The sequence below is a fragment of the Hemiscyllium ocellatum genome, chromosome 19 (genome assembly GCF_020745735.1).
Source record: "Hemiscyllium ocellatum isolate sHemOce1 chromosome 19, sHemOce1.pat.X.cur, whole genome shotgun sequence".
NCBI classification, from domain to species: Eukaryota; Metazoa; Chordata; class Chondrichthyes; order Orectolobiformes; family Hemiscylliidae; genus Hemiscyllium; species Hemiscyllium ocellatum.
In genome coordinates this window covers 19,497,770-19,520,400 of record NC_083419.1, presented here as the reverse complement: position 1 = coordinate 19,520,400, position 22,631 = coordinate 19,497,770, and positions in this window count along the sequence as shown.

Sequence of the window (22,631 nt, the reverse complement as noted above, 5' to 3'; positions counted from 1 at the left end):
TAAGTGACCCACTATTACAAGTCACAATTTAATATCAGATTAATTGAGGAAAAGCCTTCATGTGACAAGTTTTTTGAGCTCCCTATTCACAGTGAAAGTGTGTGGAACACTTTTCAATTTGCCTTAAATACCAAGTCACAGAACTCCTCCAGCTGCAATTTATTTTTAGCAAGCAGCCAAAAGGCTTTGAAGAACATAGTGCCTTTCAGAACCTCAAAAGTCCTTAAGTACTTTATAGTCAATGAAGGACTTTCTGAAATATAGTCATTGTTACAATGTCAGACGTACAAAAGTAGTATAAATGCAATAGAAATAGGTGTATGTTCTGAACATTTTCTCAACATGTAATGGGTGCACATGATTCAACAATTTGCCACCCTGTACTGGCACTTGACTCATAGTTAAATTGCAGGGAAACAATGTTTTGCTCCTCCAGGTCAGTTGTATATAGACAAGAAGTGTCTTGATTATTGTGCACAGTATTGGTTGCTTATGTAAGGAAGTATGTAAATACATGAGAGGCAGTTCAGAGAAATGGACAAATATGTGGAATGGGAGGGTTATCTTATGAGGAAAGGTTGATCTGTACTTGATGGAATTTAGAAGGATGAAGGGGATTTCATTGAAACTTGCAGGATACAGAGAACCCTGGATAGACTGGGTGTGGAGAAGATGTTTCCACTAGTAGGAGAGACTAGGATCCAATAGCACAGAATCAGAGGGAAGAGACAACGTGTTATTACTGGGGTGAGAAGAAATTTCTTCAGCTAGCCAATGGTGAATCTGTGGAACTCATTGTCGCAATAGGCTGTGGAGGCCAAGTCATTGAGTGCATTTAAGACAGAGATAAAACACATTAAAAACTTTCATTGTGGTAACTGGCCCCTTATATTGCTTCTTGGAGAGAAACTAAACTTGTTTCTGAACACAATTCTTTTTCTGAAATGAATTTTTAAAAATTGCTCAATCCTATGTGACTGAAAACACAGCCAATGGCCTTCAATATTTATCTGATTTGGCATAAATCCAACAGCATAAATGTCTTCCCACGAACACCACAGCGATCTGCAGTCACATGCTTTGTAACAACTGCTCAACTAAAACATTGTTCCAAAGGACTCTCTGAACACTTTTGTTACAAAATAGAAAATCTTCACACAGGTAATCAACACCCAACTGCCTGTATTTTGAAATCCAAAGCCCAAAAATTATGTGAATGTGATATAAATATTTTACCGTTCACTCATGAAATGCTGAGGCAAATATCCAGGGATAACGGGAAGAGAAAAGAGAGACTAGAGAGTGAAGAACTGGCCCTGACTATTAAAAGGAGGGAATCAGACGACAGATACCTTGAAACTGTCCCAAGTGCCTCCACTATGGGAACCAGGGATAGAAAGTAAAAGTGGACTACAATAGTTCAAGAACGTGACTCAGCATCACCTTCTCAAGGGCAATTAAGGACGAACAATAAATTATGCCCTGGCCAGTGATGCACACATTCCATGAAATATTATTTTAAACATCCAAATTAAATGAACAATTATGCCACCATATTAAATCCAGATGTCAATTCCTTAAAACAAAAATGTTAGGAGAGGAATTAAAATTCAAATTTTTGAATTTGAAAGTATGTCCAAAAGTAGTTTTTGAAATAAACTATCCACATTTTTTTATTCATTTAGGTGGGCTTTGCTGGCTCAGCTTATGTATGTTGTCAATCTTTAATTATGCAAAGGGTAGATAAGAGTCAATTATGTGTCTGGGGTCAGATCAAGTAAATGGAGCAGATTTCTTTCTCTCAGGGGCACTGATGAACCAGATGGATTTTTTAAACAATAATCAGCAGTTGCCATTAAGCTAGCTTTTAATTAAGTTGTTTTAGCAAAGTATATTGATTTCAAATGTCATCATCTGCCATAGGGCTTTTGAACCCATATTCTGAAAACATCAGCTGGTGTGGGGGGAGGTGGGGGTTGGGGAGGGGAGCAGTGTCAGACTGCTAGTCTGGTCATGTTACCATTACACCGAGACCAGTCCCATATGAAAAGGGAATTAATACAAACTTCTGATATGTATGAAAACCATTATATAGTGCAACCTGGTGGTTGAAGTGCCCAATTACTAGGTTGAGAGTTTCTTTTGCAAATGTGGAAGTAGGAATCAGTAAAGACTGACAATTAAAAGTAATGTTGAAGATCTTCTGAAAGGTAGAATCATTGCAGCAGGATACTTTAGGAGTTGTGCTTCAGGACTATGTGAAGGTCTCTCCACATCCAAATCAGAAAGTTCAAACTGGGAATTGGATCCCTCACAGGGTTCTGAGTGACATAACTACTGTTACCCAGGAAAATTAGATGAATTAAATTCTGCCCTAATGCATGGGTAATTATTATATGACCCCACAAACTCAGCACCAACACTGCCTATAGTCCCCTCCAGACACCTGCTCCCAGTCAGGAGCCCCAGCACTCTCATCCCGGACCCAACACCCATTGTGAACCTAAACCTAACCCCTCACACCCACTAAATCATCCTGGAGCTGATTCCGCCACAAACACTCATGCCTTGCCCTGCTGCACACCTCACCTGGAACCCAACAAACCCCAACAGAGACTGGAAAACTTCCTACCCTCAGTCATGGACCCCCAATATACATTTTCCCACCTGACAGTCAACACCTTCACCCATCAGCCACCATGTACCCGTCCTGATCACTTACCTTACACAGCAACTGTAAGTGACTGAACCAGTGAGGGAAGGAGCTGAAACAGCTACCTATCAAAGGGTTTTTAAAGTGAAAGGATATCGGCCACAGGCCTAGCAATATGCAGCACACAGGCACACAAGCTGCCTACTCCCTGGTCATAGAACTGTATTAACCTCGTCTGTTTGATGCACCTGCCTGGCATGGCCACTCGTGCACAACTCATTGACAGTTATATCTTTGCGCCCAGAGTAAGGTGAGGAGTTGAGAAGTTAAATGAGGAGGAATAAAGATATCAAGTAGACCCAATGCCATTCATCTCGTTCCTTTCAAATGACACAATAGACTCTCTGCACAAACCTCCATCCATTGAGCCTTTATTGTGAGAATGAAGTGCTGGCCAGGTGGTGTGAAAATACATTTAGTGCTTCCAGAGAGACGAACATTCACAGTTCAGTTAAAGTCAGCAACATTTATACATAAACTGAGAACAACGTACAAGCCATTTCCACAAGTGACACCAAAGTGTCTTCTATACATTTTCTTCTTCCTATCCCTCTCACTATGTCTTAGCGCACTCTGCAGAACAGCAACTGGTATGGGGAGAGACAACTTAGTTGTGGAATCCGTTGGACATGGAGATTTGTTAGGGCAACTCCAAGGGTTTTTGGAGGTTAAATGGACCAGACATGCCAAGGGTCTTCTTGCCATGAGCAGGTTGACTCCCCTCCCACATGGTCAACAATGTCTTCCAGTGCTTCACCTCCACTTCCCGCAACTCCACCCTTGGACTCCGCCCCTCCAACTGCAACAAGGATAGAAACCCCCTGGTCCTCACCTTCCATCCCACCAATCTCTGGATACAATGCATTATCCTCCACCATTTCCACCACCTGCAGTCAGACCTCACCACCAGAGATATAGTTCCTTCCCTACCCTTACCAACATTCTGCAGAGACCATGCTCTCTACAAATCCCTCATTAGGTCTTTGCGGCTCCAACCCCCACACCCCACCCCCCAACAAACCCACCTTCCACTCCTGGCACTTTCCCTTGCCACCATACCAGGTGTAAAACCTGTGCCCACACCTCCCCCCCCCCACTTCCATCCAAGGCCCCAAATGATTCTTCCATATGCAGCAGAGATTTTCCTGCACACCAAACACCTTATTGCCCGTGTCCGTCACTCTTAATGTGGTCTCCTCTACATTGGGGAGACAGGACACCAACTTGCGGAACATTACAGAGAACATCTCTGGGACATACGCACCAAACAACCCAATGGTCCTGTAGCCGACCATTTCAAATCCCAAGGATATGCAAGCCCTGGGCCTCCTCCACCGGCAAATCTAGCCACCCAATGCCTGGAGGAAGAATGCCTCATCTTCCGCCTTAGGACCCTCCAACTACACAGCATCAACATCAATTTCACCAGTTTCATCATCTCCCCGCCCTCCACCTCATCCCAGATCCAACCCTCCAACCCAGCACTGCCCTCTTGAAGTGTCCTACCTGTCCATCTTCTTTCCCACCTATCTGCTCCACCCTCCGCTTATCACCCCCACCTGTATCTACTTATCACCTTTCAAGCTATCTTCCCTCCAGCCCCACCCCTCCCCCTATTTATCTCTCAGCCCCCTTCTGCCAATCCCACATTCCTGATGAAGGGCGTATGCCTCAAATGTTGACACTCTTGCTCCTCAGATGCTGCCTGTCCCGCTGTGCTTTTCCACCACCATACTTTTTGACCGTGCAAGTTGACTCTACTCAGCTTAAACTTTCCCAAATAGAGGGAGCAGGCGGATGGAGGCCTGGTCATTTCTGCTGTATCCTGAGTTGAAAGTGCAGAGGAACCAGTGTGTTTTTCCTACTCTGGCTGAATGTCCCCAGCACTGCACTGTTGCCTTGTGAGGAGGGGACACCTGGACTGGGGTCAAGGTTCCCCGAACCCCCGAACCCCCGTCCTGGGGCCCAAAGACTGGGGCAATGGAGTACAGATGTATGTATATCTCCAGCAGACCCTGAGGGGTTGAATCTGTTTCTATGGCAGCTGCCAATCTGTCCGTGAAAGCAGTCAGATAGTCACATGATTTGATGCATGGATAAGTTTTTTGGGACTGAGAGCCATTGCAACCCCCATACCTGTTTGCTCTTCTGCTCTTCCCATTGCATGTGGGTGAAGTGTCCAATTGATGATACCACGTGGTCTTCTCCTGCCTGGGGCTGAACAAGTGCCCGATTGAGTTTAGGGTGTTTTGTGAATATCAATCTTGGGATAAACATTAGGGAACATATTTTGTGTGGAGATTTATCAGTTTCCCATACCCTGCACTATGAGATTGCTTCTATCTTATGGTCTTTTCTTGTTCTGATACCAGCAGCAGAGGTTGCAATGTTCGAAGAGCAAATCTTTACAAACAACTTTCAGATGCACATTGGGCGTAAAATTTTGATCTGGGCCATGGTGCAATTGGGGAAGATATTTAGTCAGGGACATCATGAGACAGAACAAATTCATCCATATACCTCCAGCAATAGACAAACTACTTTCCAGTGAGATAATATTGTGAATGGACCTTCTCTGTCTTGTTTAATGGCTTCCTGTCCACAGGGATCATGAATGGCAAACCCTGGCTACATTAGGAACACCACACTTTATGCCTTTAACTTGGTTATCAGTGGAAAACACAGCAAAGAAATAAGGTCTAATATCTGCTGAGGCCCAAGGAAAGAACCCCATTTCCAGCTTGGTGAAAAATAATTACAACATAAAGGGTTAAATATCTTACTGTATCAGAATTAATTTAGGATCTCCAGATCCACAGTACTTTGCTTTTATTTGAAAGTTTAATTCTTGTTGCAGTCAAAGATACCTTGCAGTTATGTTTTCATTCATCCAAGTTTCCTTTATATTCTCCATAGACGAGTGACTTTAAGTTATTTTTGCTCACTATTGGCAGAGCTGGGGAGATGACATTCAATCTATGTACAATGTTGTACGCAACCAAATTATATTGGCCAGAGATTGGTCAGGGTTGTTGGTTATGTCGTCCAATGTCACTGCCACAGACTTCAGGCCCAGGAATGGTAGCCCTAAATACTGTTCATTTCCTATCATTTGGGAATCTGCATTGCGCAGAATGCTTCTTCCAACATTGATTCTTTGTTTCAGATGTTTCAACTCATTGTTTCCCTCAAAGAAGTTCCAATCATGGTGTTTTTTTAACCTCTAGAAAAGAATTATCAAGACTTCCTTGGTTTTGGGTATTTAATCATTTAAATTTAATAAGGAATTATCAGTCATATTTAGCCAGAAATTACAAACAATCATGTGGGAAAAGAAACAGAGTTAAAGTTTCAAGTCTTAATTTTCCAATTCATACTTGATAGACTTCTGGATTGATGGAGTTAACAAACATAAGGCTATGAACTCTATCCTCTTTGGTATTTTCTCCCACATTGAATGTATCTTATTCTCCTTTTTCCTTTCAGTCAGAGTTGACCTTTATTCTGCTGCTAACATTTACTCTGGACCAATATTTGATTTATTTAGTACAATCATTACCACTCTCTTGGCCTTTTGTTCCACAACACTTTTGATGTCTAATCTCTCTTGCCTTCTACACATTCCCTGTGAGCCCACACTTTCTAACAGCATAAAACCTACCACATTTCCACCTCACTTAAGGTCTGAATACAAATCATGTTAGACGTGAAATGTTAGCTCTGATTCTTTCTGCACAAATGCTGCCAAGCCGAGACCATAGCACATAAGAAGCAGAAGTCGGCCATTTGACACATCGGGTCTTCTTCATCGTTAAAGGAAATCATTGCTGATTTGATAATCTTCAACTCCATTTTTCTATTTTTCCCAATAACCCTTGATTCCTTATTGATTAAAAATCTGTCTATCTCTGCCCTGAATATATTCAATGGGTCAGCCTCTGCAGCTTTCTCTGGTAACAAATTCCACAGATCCAATCATCTCTGAGAAAAGAAATTCCTCCCCATCGCTGTCTTAAATGGGTCACACCTTATTCTGAGCTTATACTCTCAAGTATTAGACTCACCTACAAGGGGATTCAAACTCTAAGCATTTACCCTGTTGAAGCCCTTAAGTATCTTGTATATTTTAATAAGATGACCTCTCATTCTTCTATACTGCAATGAGTACAGGCCTAACCTACTCGACCCTCCATGCCCCAAATCAACCTAATGAACCTTCTCTGGACTGCTTTGATTCCCCACAAATTGTTAGAGTAAATTTGGATTTTTAGACTGTAATTATAAGGTTTAAATGGATATTTTCATGGTACAAGCGAAAGCAGACTGCTTATCCCTATATTGAATGAACCTTATGAATTCTCGAAGATAATGTCAGCTGGAATCTTGTGGGAACTTGCATAAATAGGAGGTAATTGAGACAACTCCATGAAGACTGGTATCCCGTCAACAAGTCATCCTTTATTTACATGACCCAGCTAGCACTGAACTGGCTCTGAGAGTGAACAGAATGCCTGACACGCTTGTTTATTTTTTTTCAGAGTGAACAGGATGTCTGACACTCCTGTTCTTTTTTTTTCTTTTTTCTTTTTTAAATTTTTTTTTCCCCCAGTACCCATGTTGTGTGTGTGCAGGTGTGAGACACAGTGAGAGACACAAGGTGCATGAATCTTTATTCAATTTCCACCACCAGGAAGATAGGAAAACACCCGAGTGGCCAGTGACAAGCAGTGCCCTTCGCAAAAGGCAATGCTGTGTGATCAAACAGTGAAAGGGAGGGCAGGGATCAAATCAAAATAGAATTGGAGGAGGAAATAATGCACTCCACTCCTTGCAGTGCCCACCTCTCCCTGAACAACTCCAGGGTATTGGTGGAGACCGCATGCTCAGACACTCGTGTTTATTTTTTCTCGTTTTCTTTTTTCTTTTTTTTTGTTTTTTAGTGCTTATGTTTTCCCCAGCACCCACAGTGTGTGTGTGCAGGTGTAAGACACAGTGAGAGACACAAAGTGCACGAATCTTTATTCAATTTCCACCACCAGGAAGATAGGAAAACACCCTGGTGGCCAGTGACAAGCAGTGCCCTTCACATCAAAGGGCAATGCTGTGTGATCAAACAGTGAAGGGGAGGGCAGGGACTAAATCAAAATAGAATTGGAGGAGAAAATGATGCACTCCACTCCCTGCGGCGCCCACCTCTCCCTGAACAACTCCAGGGTGTTGGCGGAGACCGTGTGCTCAGACACTCTTGTTTATATCTGTCAGCCAGGACTTCCTGATTGGATTGGGTTAAGTCCCAATCAGAGAACTCATATTCTATGGTGTGTGTGTGTGTGTGTGTGTGTGTTTGTGTGTGAGTGTGTGTATGTATGTGTGTGTGAGCTGGGAAGAACGGAGAGAGAGAGGCAGGAGTGGGGGTGATATTGACAAAGAAGAGGAGACAGCAACATCCAGGATAAGATTGATTACTCCCTGGCTGAGTGAAGGAAACCTTAATAACATTGACCTATGATGTAGAAAAGGCACATCTCCATCTTTAGTTTGTATGAAGGAAAATCAGAATTTGATATGATAAAGATAACCAAATTTTCTGTGTGGCGCAGAGATTTCACTTTGACTGAGGTCAATCTCTCCCTGCATCACTTGAATAAAACAATTGTAAAAACCGATACTCAGTTGGATTGATTCAGTAATTAAGATAATAATATCTTTCCTTAGGTAAGAGAAATGAAACTTTTCACAGGTATAGTTTGACTAATGCCTTGAATAGTCTTAACCAGACTTCACTATTTTTATAGCAGAAAGTGAGGACTGCAGATGCTGGCGATCAGAGCTGAAAATGTGTTGCTGGAAAAGTGCAGCAGGTCAGGCAGCATCCAAGGAGCAGGAGAATCGACGTTTCAGGCATGAGCCCTTCTTCAGGAATAAAGAAAGTGTGCCAAGCAGGCTAAGATAAAAGGTCGGAAGGAGGGACTTGGGGGAGGGGCGTTGGAAATGCGATAGGTGGAAGGAGGTTAAGGTGAGGGTGATAGGCCAGAGTGGGGGTGGGCGCAGAAAGAAGATTGCAGGTTAGGAAGGTGGTGCTGAGTTTGAGGGTTGGGACTGAGACAAGGTGGGGGTAGGGGAAATGAGGAAACTGGAGAGGTCTGAGTTCATCCCTTGTGGTCGGAGGGTTCCTAGGTGGAAGATGAGGCACTCTTCCTCCAGCCGTCGTATTGCTATGGTCTGGCAATGGAGGAGTCCAAGGACCTGCATGTCCTTGGTGGAATGGGAGGGGGAGTTGAAGTGTTGGGCCACGGTGTGGTTGGGTTGGTTGGTCCGGGTGTCCCAGAGGTGTTCTCTGAAACGTTCCACAACTAGGTGGCCTGTCTCCCAATATAGAGGAGGCCACATCGGGTGCAGCGGATGCAGTAAATGATGTGTGTGAAGGTGCAGGTGAATTTGTGGTGGATATGGAAGGATCCCTTGGGGCCTTGGAGGGAAGTAAGGGGGGAGGTGTGGGCGCAAGTTTTGCATTTCTTGCGGTTGCAGGGGAAAGTGTCGGGAGTGGAGGTTCGGTTAATGGGGGTCGTGGACCTGATGAGAGAGTCACTGAGAGAGTGGTCTTTTCGGAACGCTGATATGGGAAGGGAGGGAAATATATCCCTGGTCATGGTGTTTGTTTGGAGGTGGCGGAAATGGCGATGGATGGTACGATGTATATGGATGTTGGTGGGGTGGTAGGTGAGGACCGGGGGGGGGGGGGGGGGTTCTGTCCTGGTGGCGATCGGAGGGGCGGGGATCAAGGGTGGAGGAGCGGTAAGTGGAGGAGGTGCGGTGGAGAGCATTGTCGACCACGTCTGGGGGGAAATTGCGGTCTTTGAAGAAAGAGGCCATCTGGGTTGTTTGGTATTGGAACTGGTCCTCCTGGGAGCAGATGCAGCGGAGACGAAGGAATTGGGAATATGGGATGGCATTTTTACAGGGGTCAGAGTGGGAGGAGGTGTAGTCTAGGTAGCTGTGGGAGTCGGTCGGTTTATAGTAAATGTCCGTGTTGATTCGGTCACCCGAGATAGAAATGGAGAGATCTAGGAAGGGGAGGGAGGAATCTGAAACGGTCCAGGTAAATTTGAGATCGGGGTGGAAGGTGTTAGTAAAGTGGATGAACTGTTCAACCTCCTTGTGGGAGCACGAGGCAGCGCCGATATAATCAACGATATGGCGGAGGAAAAGGTGGGGGGTGGTGCCAGTGTAGCTGCAGAAGATGGACTGTTCCACATATTCCACAAAGAGGCAGGCATAGCTGCAGCCCGTGCGGGTGCCCATGGCTACTCCTTTGGTTTGGAGGAAGTGGAAGGATTGGAAAGAGAAGTTGTTGAGAGTGAGGACCAGTTCAATCAGTCGAAGGAGGGTGTGGGGACAGAAGTTGCTGTGGCGACGGCAGAAATGGTGTTGTTCCTGATAGCCGTGGTCCTCACTCTGAACAACTTCTCTTTCCAATTTTCCCACTTCCTTCAAACCAAAGGAGTAGCCATGAGCACCTGCATGGGCCCAAGTATGCCTGCCTCTTTGTAGGATATGTGGGACAGTCCATCTTCCGCACCTCCTCCCACCCTGACCCCTGTAAAAACACCATCCCATAGTCCCAATTCCTTCGTCTCCGCCGCATCTGCTCCCAGGAGGACCAGTTCCAATACTGAACAACCCAGATGGCCTCTTTCTTCAAAGAACGCATTTTCCCCCAAGACGTGGTCGACGATGCTCTCCGCCGCATCTCCTCCACTTCCCGCTCCTCCGCCCTTGAGCCCCAATCCTCCAATCGCCACCAGGACAGAATCCCACTGGCCCTCACCTACCACCCCACCAACTTCCATATACATCATATCATCCGTCGCCATTTCCGCCACCTTCAAACGGACCCCACCACCAGGGATATATTTCCCTCCCCCTCCCTATCAGCGTTCCGAAAAGACCACTACGTCCGTGATTCCCTCATCAGGTCCACACCCCCCGCCAACCGAACCTACACTCCCGGCACCTTCTCCTGCAGCCACAAGAAATGCAAAACTTGCGCCCTCACTTCCCCCCTTACTTCCCTCCAAGGCCCCAAGGGATCCTTCCATATCCACCACAAATTCACCTGCACCTCCACACACATCATTTACTGCATCCGCTGCACCCGATGTGGCCTCATCTATATTGGGAGACAGGCCGCCTAGTTGTGAAACGTTTCAGAGAATACCTCTGGGACACCCGGACCAACCAACCCAACAACACCGTGGCCCAACACTTCAACTCCCCCTCCCATTCCACCAAGGACATGCAGGTCCTTGGACTCCTCCATTGCCAGACCATAGCAACACAACGGCTGGAGGAAGAGCACCTCATCTTCCGCCTAGGAACCCTCCAACCACAAGCGATGAATGTAGATTTCTCCAGTTTCCTCATTTCCCCTCCCCCCACCTTGTCTCAAACTCAGCACCACCTTCCTAACCTGCAATCTTCTTTCTGACCTCTCCGCGCCCACCCCCACTCCGGCCTATCACTCTCACCTTATCACCCTCTCCTTAACCTCTTTCCACCTATCGCATTTCCAACGCCCCTCCCCCAAGTCCCTCCTCCCCACCTTTTATCTTAGCCTGCTTGGCACACTTTCCTCATTCCTGAAGAAGGGCTCATGCCCGAAAAGTCGATTCTCCTGCTCCTTAGATGCTGCCTGACCTGCTGCGCTTTTCCAGCAACACATTTTCAGCTTCCCTATTTTTATACTCATTCCCTTTGAAATAAAGGTCAACAGTCCATTTGCTTTCTCTATTGCCTGCTGAACTTGGATGGTGGCTTGATGTGAAATATGCGTGAGGACTCCCAGATCTCTGCAGCTTTCTGCAGTCTTTTTCCATTTAATCAACACTCAACTCCTTTATTCTTCCTGCCAAAATGCATGACTTCACATTTTCTCTATTTTGTCCTCCTCAATCCCAACTCCCTACCTTCTACTAGTTTGCCAATTCTCTATTCATGTTAATATACTACCCCCATCACCATGGAGCCTTGTCTCATTAGGCTGTTCTCTTAACCTTATGAGCAGTATCTTCTTGAATGTCTTTTGGAAATCCAAAGTATAGTGCATATATCAGTTTTCCTTTATCCATACTGTGTGTTACCTCCTCAAAGAATTCTAACAGATTTCCCATTAATGATACCATGTTGACTGTTTCCAAATAGATTATGATAGATTATGATAAATCGTAACTTTATTTTGGTGCGTTGTGTTCAGCTTTTGAAGGGTTTTTCGCCATGATGGATGAAGAGTTTCTTGGCAAACACGACTAAACCCACCTCATTAATTACCTACAATACCCTTTCTGACATTTCTCATATCCACCTTCTTCCCCATCCGACCATGTACTGTTCCTGTAATAACTCAGTATATATCACTGCAAGACCAGCATCCCTTGCATCCATGCCATCTTTCAGAGGTCAGTAGGTAAGCAATGACATTCCAAAACTGCCATGTTGGTTTACAGAGTACAGATATGGCAGAGAAGGGGAAGGTGGCACTGTGATTCTCTTTTAGGGATTTGGAGGTCCAGAGGAGATGTATCTTATTCCCAGACCCGAGGTTGCTACCTGTGTCAGTGCTATCTCAGGGTGTGGAGAGATGCTGATCAATGCCACAAAAACATCAGTGAGTTTCCCCTGCTTAGCGAGGGTAAGTGCTGCACTCTGCTATTACTTTGCATTCACTCTATCTCTATGAATACACCCATCTCCCACCAAGGCACATACTCTGACATTCTCATTTCTGATTAGAAGTTTGATTAGATTCCCAACAGTGTGGAAACAGGCCCTTCAGCCCAACAAGTCCACACTGACCCTGCAAAGATTAACCCACCAAGACCCATTTCCCTCTGACTAATGCACTTAACATTATGGGCAATTCAGAATGGCCAATTCCACCTCACCTGCACATCTTTGTGACTGTGGGAGGAAACCGGAACACCGCCACGCAGACACGGGGAAAACATGCAAACTCCACACATTTAGTCACCTGAGGCTAGAATTGAACCTGGGACTCTAGTGCTGTGAGGCTGCAGTACTAACCATGCCGCCCCATATAACAATGACATTTTCTCACTCTCAACCCCTCCAACCTCTCACACCACTAAACATGCATGCCCTCTACACTGCCTCCTTAATCCTTTGGAATATTTCACTAGCTTATCCCTATATTCATCAACACAAATGACTGTGCCACCCACTGTTATCTCACTCATCTCCCCTTTTTGTCATTACAAGAGAAGACAACTCACAGTAGGGTAAAGTGAGTCCATGTGGGTGACAGAAATCCTGAAATCCAGTCCTCACCCCTTACAAGGAGAGTATCTGGTCCTCGTAGGAGAACACCAAGAGCACTCCATGGGCATACCAAAACTTTCATATCCTGCCTAACAACAAAGCACCCTCTTCATTCCACTCCAGCTCTCCTATTAACTGGGCTCTCAGTCTCAATCATTGGTCATGACTTCTAACCACTGGTTGTGAAGCTTTCTCTCTCTCTCTCTCTCCCTCTCTCTGTCTCTCTCTTGTGTCCTGCAGTTTCTATTAGCCACCCAATGATCTCTGTGGAGAAACACCTGGCTCTTTGAGCAGTGTTTGGACCTCTGAGGGTGAAAACAGTGAGCCTTAGAGGAAGCATCAACAAGCATTTATAGCCTCCTGCTGACAAATACTGACATCTTTGGGGTTAGAGATGGGGAGAGCCTTAAGCACAGAGAGTCTGATGAGCACATCACTGTGACAGCTCTGCAGTTGGCCTAGGAGAAATAACCCAGGCTGCTGGTACTCCGAAGGCTGGCAGAGACCAGGCACAAGTTCAGCCCCAGGCAGGAGATGACCATGTGGTGTCAGCAACTGGGGACTTTATCCGCATGCAGAGGGAAGAGCAGAAGCAGTACACAGGCATGAGGAATGCAATGGACCTCATCTCCAAACTACATCAGTGTATGAGCTATGTGACTATCTGATGGCTTCTATGGACAGGTTGGCAGCTGTCATGGAGACAGAGGTCCAGCCCTCTGAGGATCTGCTGAAGATGCACGCATGACTGTACTCGATTGCACAGCCATTGGTCCTCAGGACAGATGTCATGGTGACAGGTGGGACAGGGAACCTTGACTCCAATCCAAGTGCCCCCTCATCACAAGGCAATAGTACACTGCTGGGGGCACTCAGTCAGAGTAGGAATCACACACTGGGCTCTTTGTACTCTCCACTCAGGATACAGCAGAAATGACCAGGCCTCTACCCTCTCTGTTCCCTCCCACCTGTGAAAGTTTAAGACAAGAAGAGTCACCTTGCTCTTGGCAAGAAAACCCTTGGCATGTCTGGCTCAGCTAAACTCAAGAACTTCTGGGGTTTCCCCAGTGAACCTCCAGGGCCAATGCACTCCACAACTAAAGAGTACCATCGCTGCTGCTGTACTAGGTAGTGCACTAAGACATAGTGGAGGGAGAGGAAAAAGAAAACATATTAAAGGCACATGGCTTGTATGTCACTCTTAGTTTATGTATAAGTGTTGCTGATTTTAATGTATATGTGTATGTCAATCTCTCTGTGGAGGCACAAATATATTTTCACACCATCTATGCTCATCACTTCATGCTCAATGAATGGAATTCTGTGCGGAGAGTCTATTGTGCCATTTGGAAGGAGGGGGATGCACCATAAAAATGGCATTAGGTCTAGTTGATATCTTTATCCCTCCCTCATTCTGTTCAACTGATTGTTCACCCTCCTCTGGGTGCAAAGGTTCAGCTGTTATTGAATTGTGCACAGGAGACCATACCAGGGAGGTGCAACAAACAAACAAACAAGGTTAATGCAGTTGTATGACCAGGGAGTAAGCAGCCTGTGTGCCTGTGTGTTGTACATTATATATGCCTGTGGCCAATATCCTTTCACTTTAAAATCACCTTGATAGGTCGCTATTTCAGCCCCTCCCTCACTGGTTCAGTCACACACAGTTGCTGTGTAAGGTGAGTGATTAGCAGATGAGTTTGGAAGGGGTACGTAGTGGCAGATGAGTGAAAGCTTGATTTGAATTGATTTAACTTAATGTAAGTCACAAGTGCCTAAGTACAGTAAAAAGTTTTGTTTTGCAAGCAGTACAGGCAGATCACAGGGTGCTTTGATGGAGCAGGGCAAACAAGGGTTACAGCTGGACAGGAGGTGCACAAAGCAAGACCAACATTCGCAAGATCAACATTATTTGAAGTTAGAGAGTCTATTCAGCAGTCTAATAATGGCAGGGAAGATGCTCTTCTTGAACTTGGTACATGTGTTCAAGCTTTTGTATCTTCTGCCTCATAGAAGAAGTTGGAAGAGAGCATTACCGGGGTGGGAGGGGTCTTTGATGATGTTGGTCACCTTTCTGCAGCAGCAAGAAGTGTTAATGAAATCAGTGGATGGGAGGTTGGCTTCCATGATGGTCTGGGTTGTGCATACAACTTTCTTATGGTCCTGGGCAGAGCCATTATGCCCCTGGATAGAATACTTTCTATGTTGCATCTGTAAAGGTTGGGGTGAGGGTCCATCTGAACAGGTCGAATTTCCTAAGCTGCCTGAGGAAGAAAAAGCATTGTCGTGCCTTCTTGACCATCACATCTGCATGGGAGATCCAGGACAGATTTTTGGATATCATCAGTCCTCGAAACTTGATGCTCCCGACCATCTCAACCACAACTCCATTGATGTGGACAGGGGTGTGTCCTCCTCCTTTCTTCCTGAAATGAATAATCAGTTCTTTTGTTTTGCTGACATTGAGAGGGAGGTTGTTATTATTGCACCATGATATCAAGCCCTGTATCTCCTTCCTGTAATCTGACTCATCGTTGTTTGATTTCTGTCCTATCTCGGTGATGTTGTCAGCAAATGTGTAGTTGGCTTTTGTTCCATTTAGGCTGTCAGTTTGGAAAATGTTCTTGGGAGTCATGCCTGAGGTTAGGAAGTTGGGGTTTGTCGAGTTCCAGGGGAGGTGTGTTGGGCTTTCAAATCAGATGCGTAAAAATTAGTGGCTGTCAGGGATTAGGTTGGTTCACAGTGATTTTAGATTTTAAGTTTAGATGTTATCGCCACATGTACTCAAGAACAGAAGTACAGGTGTACAGTGAAAAGTATATAATGTTGCCACATACAGCACCAGTAGGTACCTGGATACAAAAAAATGAAGTACAAAAGTGTAAAAGAAACAAAGTTTAAAAAGGTTAAGCATTACCTTCATTGAATAAGTAGAAAAATAAAGAAATGAAGTATTAGTTAACCTTAAAGTCCTTCTTAATATAAACTAGGAAAATAAAGAAATAAACTCTTCCTGCGCTGTGCCATGCCGCCTCCCTAATCTCCTCTTGTTGTCTCCAAAGCTTCCCAGGACAGGACCCACTCGCATGCTGTGATTCAGCTATGCTGGGCCAGGAGACCATCACGTGTTGCCAAAAAACTGGAGAGACTGCCATGGGGCAGACTGGGCAAAGAAGATGCATTGCCAGGTCCGCGCCAAGGCTGGCAGTGAATGAAAGAATAAAATGAACACCAAGAGTGAAAAAACAGAGGTTAAAAAGAAAGAGAAAGAAACAGATGAGGTCCAGGGTATGGGTGCTGGGGGTCCTGAAGGGGTTCAGGTGTCTGTCAGGGATTGAAGGGGGTGTTGGTGCTGAGTTTGTGGGGTCAGTTTAATAGTTACCCATGCATTAGGACAGGTTTTAATTCTTCTAGTTTCTTGCGTAACAATTAGCTAAGTCACTCAGAACTCTATGAAGGATCCAATTCCCAGTTTGGAACTTTCTGGTTCGGCTGTGTGGAGACCTTCACATAGTTCTGAAGCTCAACTCCTGAAGTACCCTGCTGCAATGATTCTACCTTTCAGAAGATCTTCAACATTACTTTTAATTGTCAGTCTTTACTGATTCCTAGTTCCACATTTGCAAAAGAAACTCTGGATCCGGTAATTGGGCACTTCAGCCACCAGGTTGCACTGTATAATGGTTTCCCCACTAATCAGAAGTTTGTATTAATTCCCTTTGCATACGGGACTGGTCTTGGTATTGTGGTAACATAACCAGGCTAGCAGTCTGACACCCCGCCTCCCCAGCTGATGTTTTCGGATTATGGGTTCAAATGCCTCTGTGGCAGATGATGACATTTGAAATCAATTTACTTTTTAAAAAAAAATAATTAAAAGCTAGCTTAATGGCATCTGTTGGTTATTGGTAAAAATTCATCTGGTTCACCAGTGCTCTGAGAGAAGGAAATCTGCTACCCTTACCTATTCTGACTCCAGACCCATAATCGACTCTTAATTAACGAGTGACAACAATTATGAGCTAAGCCAGCAAAGCCCACCTGAATGAATCAAAAATTTAAATTGTTTATATCCAAAATTTTTGACATAGTTTCAAATTCAAAAATTTGAATTTTAATGCCTCTCCTAACATTTTTGTTCAAATGAATTGACATCTGGATTTTATATTGTGGAATAAAGCGGTGTTAGTCTTCATTTAATTTTTATTTTTAAAATAATATTTAATGGGATGAGGGCATCACTGGCATCATTTATTGTTCATCCTTAATTGCCCTTGAGAAGGTGATGGTGAGTCACGTTCTTGAACTATTGTAGTCCAATTTTCCTTTACATCCCTGGTTCCCACAGTGGAGGCACTTAGGACAGTTTCACAGTGTCTCTCATCTGATTCTACCCTTTTAATGGTAAGGGACAGTTCTTTCTCTCTTTTCTCCTCCCCTTGTTCCTCGATATTTGCCTTAGCATTTCATGTGATGAAAGGTAAAATGTATATATCATGTTCACATCATTATTGGACTTTGGATTTCAAAACAGAGGCAGTTGGTGTTGGTTGCCTATGTGAAGGGTTTAGCGAGTTTTGAGAAAATTTGTAGCTCAGGTTGAGGTTCTGGATGTAGGTTTGCCCACTGAGCTAGAAGGTTCATTTCCAGACGTTTCATCACCCTACTAGGTAACATCTTCAGTGGGCTTCCAGGTGAAACACTGTTGATAATTCCTACTTTCTATTTCTCTGTTTGGGTTTCTTTGGGTTGGTAATATCATTTCTTGCGATGATGTCATTTCTTGTTCTTTTTCTCAGGGGGTGATAGATGGGATCTACCAGTCCGAGAAAAAGAAGAGAAAATGACATCACCGCAGGGAATAACATCACCAACCCAAAGAAACCCAAAGATAGAAATAGAAAGCAGGAATTATCAACAGTGCTTCACCCAGATACCCACTGAAGATGTTACCTAGTAGGGTGACGAAACATCTGGGAATGAACCATGCAGCTCAGTGAGCAAACCTACATCCTGTGTGAAGGGTTTTCTATTTTTTTTTTACCAAAAAAGGGTCAGAAAATCCTTGGGACAGTGACTCCAATCGAGCATTTGTTATAAAGCAGTTGACCGCAGATCACTGTGGTGTTAATGGAAGGACATATAACTGTTCGATTTGTGCCAGATAAAATAGATAATTAAGGACATTAGCTCTGTTTTCATTTCAGAAGAAGGTAGGATTGAGCAAATTTTAAGATTCAGTTAAAAAAAACAAGTTGAGTTCACAAGCAAGTTTAGTTTCTCTCCTAGAAGGAATGCAGGGAGTCCGTTAATACAAGGGAAGTGTTTAATTTGTAATGTTTCCAAACCAGGAGAGATTGTTTCATAAGATTATGAGAACATTGTTCATGCTGGCAGAATTAGAAAGGACTCATTGAATTGTCTTCACAGTCCATGGAAAAGTCTTTGTCAGGAGTTACTTCAATAGAAACTTAAAATGTTGAGATAGGTGTGTAATGTTTCTGGACTTGAGAGTCTGTAACAAACAAAACTTTAATTAGAGATCTTTTCTCCCATCCTCTTGTTGTTAAAGAAAATCTGCACCTTTGTGCGAATGTCATTGTGACTAACCACCATGTTAAATCACTGAACAACAATAAAATTATCAAATGCAGAATGATTGGGAGAAATGATCTTGAGGGATGGAATGTTTAATAATTGAATAATGTCTATTTAATCCCATACCAGTCAAATTAAATAAGATCATTCTTCTGCATCCTTCCTGTAATTTTTGAGCCCTTTACTTATCAAGAACCTGTCTATCTCTGTATTAAATACATTCAATGACTTGGTCTCCACAGCTTTCTGTTACAATGAGTTCCACAGATTCACCATAGGATGGCTGAAGGAATTCCTTCTCATCTCAATTTTAAAGGGTCATTCCTTCCCTCTGATTCTGTGCTCAAGGGTCGAAGTCTCGCCAACTGGTGGAAACATCTTCTCCACATCCAGTCTATCCAGGGTTCTCTATATCCTGCAAGTTTCAGGATGAAACCCCCTCCATCTTTCTAAATTCCATCAAGTACAGATCAACCTTTCCTCATAAGATAACTCTCCCATTCCACATATTTGTCCAGTAAACCTCTGAACTGCCTCTAATGCATTGACATACTTTCTTAAATATGCAACCAATACTGTACACAATATACAAAACACTTCAGTGTCTCGGTCAATACATATTTCTCTTCTATTAAAAGCTGATACAACTGATCTGAAGAAGCAAAAAAAATTGGTTCCCAGCCATTTAATTATGAGCCAAATGCCAGTGCAGGCAGGCAAGTGAGCCCATTGCACTGAATCATGTGCACACCTTATAAGTTGGAAAAATGATCAGACCACACATTCATTTCGACTGCATTTATACTACTTCAGTATGTCTGACATTGTAACGATGACTATATTTCAGAAATTCCTGCATTGACTATCAAGTACTTGGGTACATTTGAGGTTCTGAAAGGTACTATGGAATTGTTAGTTATTCCTTTGTTCTTCAAAGTTTTTTAGTTGCTTGCTTAAACTAAATTGCAGCTGGGAAGAGTTCTGTGGCTTGGTATTTAAGGCAAATTGAAAAGTATTCCACACAATTTCACTGTGAATAGGAATCTCAGAAATCTTGTCACATGAAGACTTTTCCTTAATGTGGCAATTAATCAGATATTAAATTGCGACTTGTAGTAGTGGGTCACTTATGTAAATGATAGGACTGTTTTATATGACCATTCTGACGATTTTGTAGTTCAAAGGATCGAAGGATATCAATTTTATAACTGAAAGCATTGTAGTTCATGTTCATAACTTGTTGATATGTTTTTCAGGAAACCCAATTGTTCTTCACTCTATATAACAATTAAATTAATGTACAATACCATAAAAACTTGATCCCTTGATCAGGAAGGTATTTGTGGAAATAAGTGTACAGTAGTGAATAAAGGATTAATTCACAGGTATTTCTTGAAGTAAGTTGCTTTGTACTAGAACAAAAGAACTTATTAGTGTACATACCTTACATTTGTTGCTGTGTTACCTGGGAGTAATCAGGCACATATAGTAAATGATAGAATTGAAAATGTTGTAAAAATCAGTGCAAGTTCATGACTGTCAGCATGGGGTAGACTTTCCACTTTGGACAGAGTTTTGAATCTGGAATTGTGCTGATTTTAATAACTGATGCTAAGGCTCAAGCTTCTGCTTAAAATCATAATTGTGAATATGAACCTTGTTATGAAACAGTACATTTAGTCAATGCTCACATTTATATGATGCATTTCACTTACTACACATCGTAAGATACTCAACCAGAGGATTACAACAATAACATCAACTTATATTCCTTTAATGTAAAAAAAATCCCCAAATCCCTTAAAGAAGCACTAACTGTCACAAAGCCAGATGAGAAGGTGTTTGTTCACATTATTATGATAGTATCGCTGGACAAGTCAAATTCCAGAATGAAACCGAACTTGATAACCATATGTTCAATTTGTTTTTTCTTAATTAATATGGTGGATAGTCACTGAAAAATATTTGCATAAGGCTGCACATGTTTTTAAACAATAGAACATAGGTTTATTCCACAGAAGAAAACAAGCAATTAAGTTTTGAGCATTAGATCTTAACACAAAAGTTCAACATTTCCCAAGTCTCTCCCTACTTCTCTATCTTATTATGTTTCTATTTTTTTGATTAGATTCCCTACAATGTGGAAACAGGCCCTTCAGCCCAACAAGTCCGCACCCACACTCTGAAGAAACCCAGACCCATTTCCCTCTGATTAATGCACCTAACACAATAGGCAATTCAGCATGGCCAATTCACCTGATCTGCACATTTTGGACTGTGGGAGGAAACCTGAGCACCTGGAAGAAACCCATGCAGACACGGGGAGAACATGCAAACTCCACACAGATAGTCACCCGAGGCTGGAATCAAACCTGGGATCCTGGTGCTGTGATACGCAGTGCTAACCACTGAGCCACTGTGCCGCCCACTTACCTGACTCCTTCCACGATCTTTTCAGGGGATTGTAGACACAATTTAATGAGTCTGCTCTCATGACTTTCACAAAGCTGAGGGCGCCTAATCTTTCTCAATTCAAAAATTTGGAGATTTCTGTCTAAATATTCCAAGCCTCTCTCACACACTACATACTTCTGATGGAGTAAGCTTCTGTGAACTGCCCTGAGTTCTTGCTAGAGGACAAACCTAAAACTTGCTTCTGAGTTCAAATCTGCTGTTTTCTTATGTGGAGGTCCGTTGTTGGACTGGGGTGGACAAAATCAAAAAAATCACACAACACCACGTTATAATCTAACAGGTTTATTTGAAGTTAAAAATCACACGACACTAGGATATAGTCCAACAGATTGATTTGGAAGCACTAGCTTTCAGAATGCTGCTCCTTCATCAGCTAGTTATGGAGTACAAGATCATAGGACACAGAATTTATAGTATAAGTTTACAGTGTGAGGTAACAGAAATTATATCTTGAAAAAGACATGGATTGTTTGTTAAGTCTCTCATCTTTTAGAATAACCATGTTGGTTTCAGTTCTTTCATGTGTGAAGCCCAGAACTTTTTTGAAATTACATTCTCAAGTGAACTTTAACAATAGGTGCCATGTTGGCCCAGATAACGCATTGAACGTGTGAGATGTCCTAATGTTCAAACAGTTTCTAAATGAAAAAAGCAATTTACTGAATCTTACATGGATTCATGCAGTTTTTGAGCAAAATAAAATGTAATTCTGCAAGTACAAATTCACTCCACAAACCTCTATGTGTGTGTGTGTGTGTGCATGTGGATGTGTTTGTGGGGGGAATATGAGTGTCTGTGAGAGAGTGTGTATATTTGTGCGAGTGTGAGTGTAGACAGGTATAGGTCTGTGAGAGAGTTTGTGTGAGTGCATATGTGAGTTTATGAGAGAGGGTTTGCGTGAGTATATTGGTCTGTAGGAGTATGTGTGTGTGTGTGTGTAGTGCAGTGGGGTCACTTGTAGTATAACATGAACCCAAGGTCCCAGTTGAGGCCATCCCCAAGAGTAACTTGGTATCAAGTAACTTGGAATTCACTGTCCATAAGGATGGTAATGGCAGGGATCCTCATAACATTTAAGTATTTAGAGGAACACTTGAGATGCCAAGGCATACAGGACTATGGGGCAAGTCTCAGAAATGGAACTATGGTAGTCAACTGGTTGTTTTTGACCCATGCAGTCTTGATGGGCTGTAGGGCCTTTTATGTGCTGCAACCCTCTATGAATCTATGACTCTAAGATCTTCATTGTCTCTGTTTTAAATGGACAACCACTTCTGAGATTAGTTAGTTTGGTTCTAGACTCTCCCACTAGGGGAACCATCTTCGACACATCAAACCTGTCAAGTACCCCCAAGAATCTTATATATTTCAATAAATTTGCCTCTCGCTCTTTTAAACTCAAATGAGGTCAATATTTTTACCCTCTTCTGAAAAATCCTCCCTACTCCTGATCATCCTTGTGAACCTCCTCTAAACTCTCCAATGCCAATATATCTTTCCTTGGATAAAG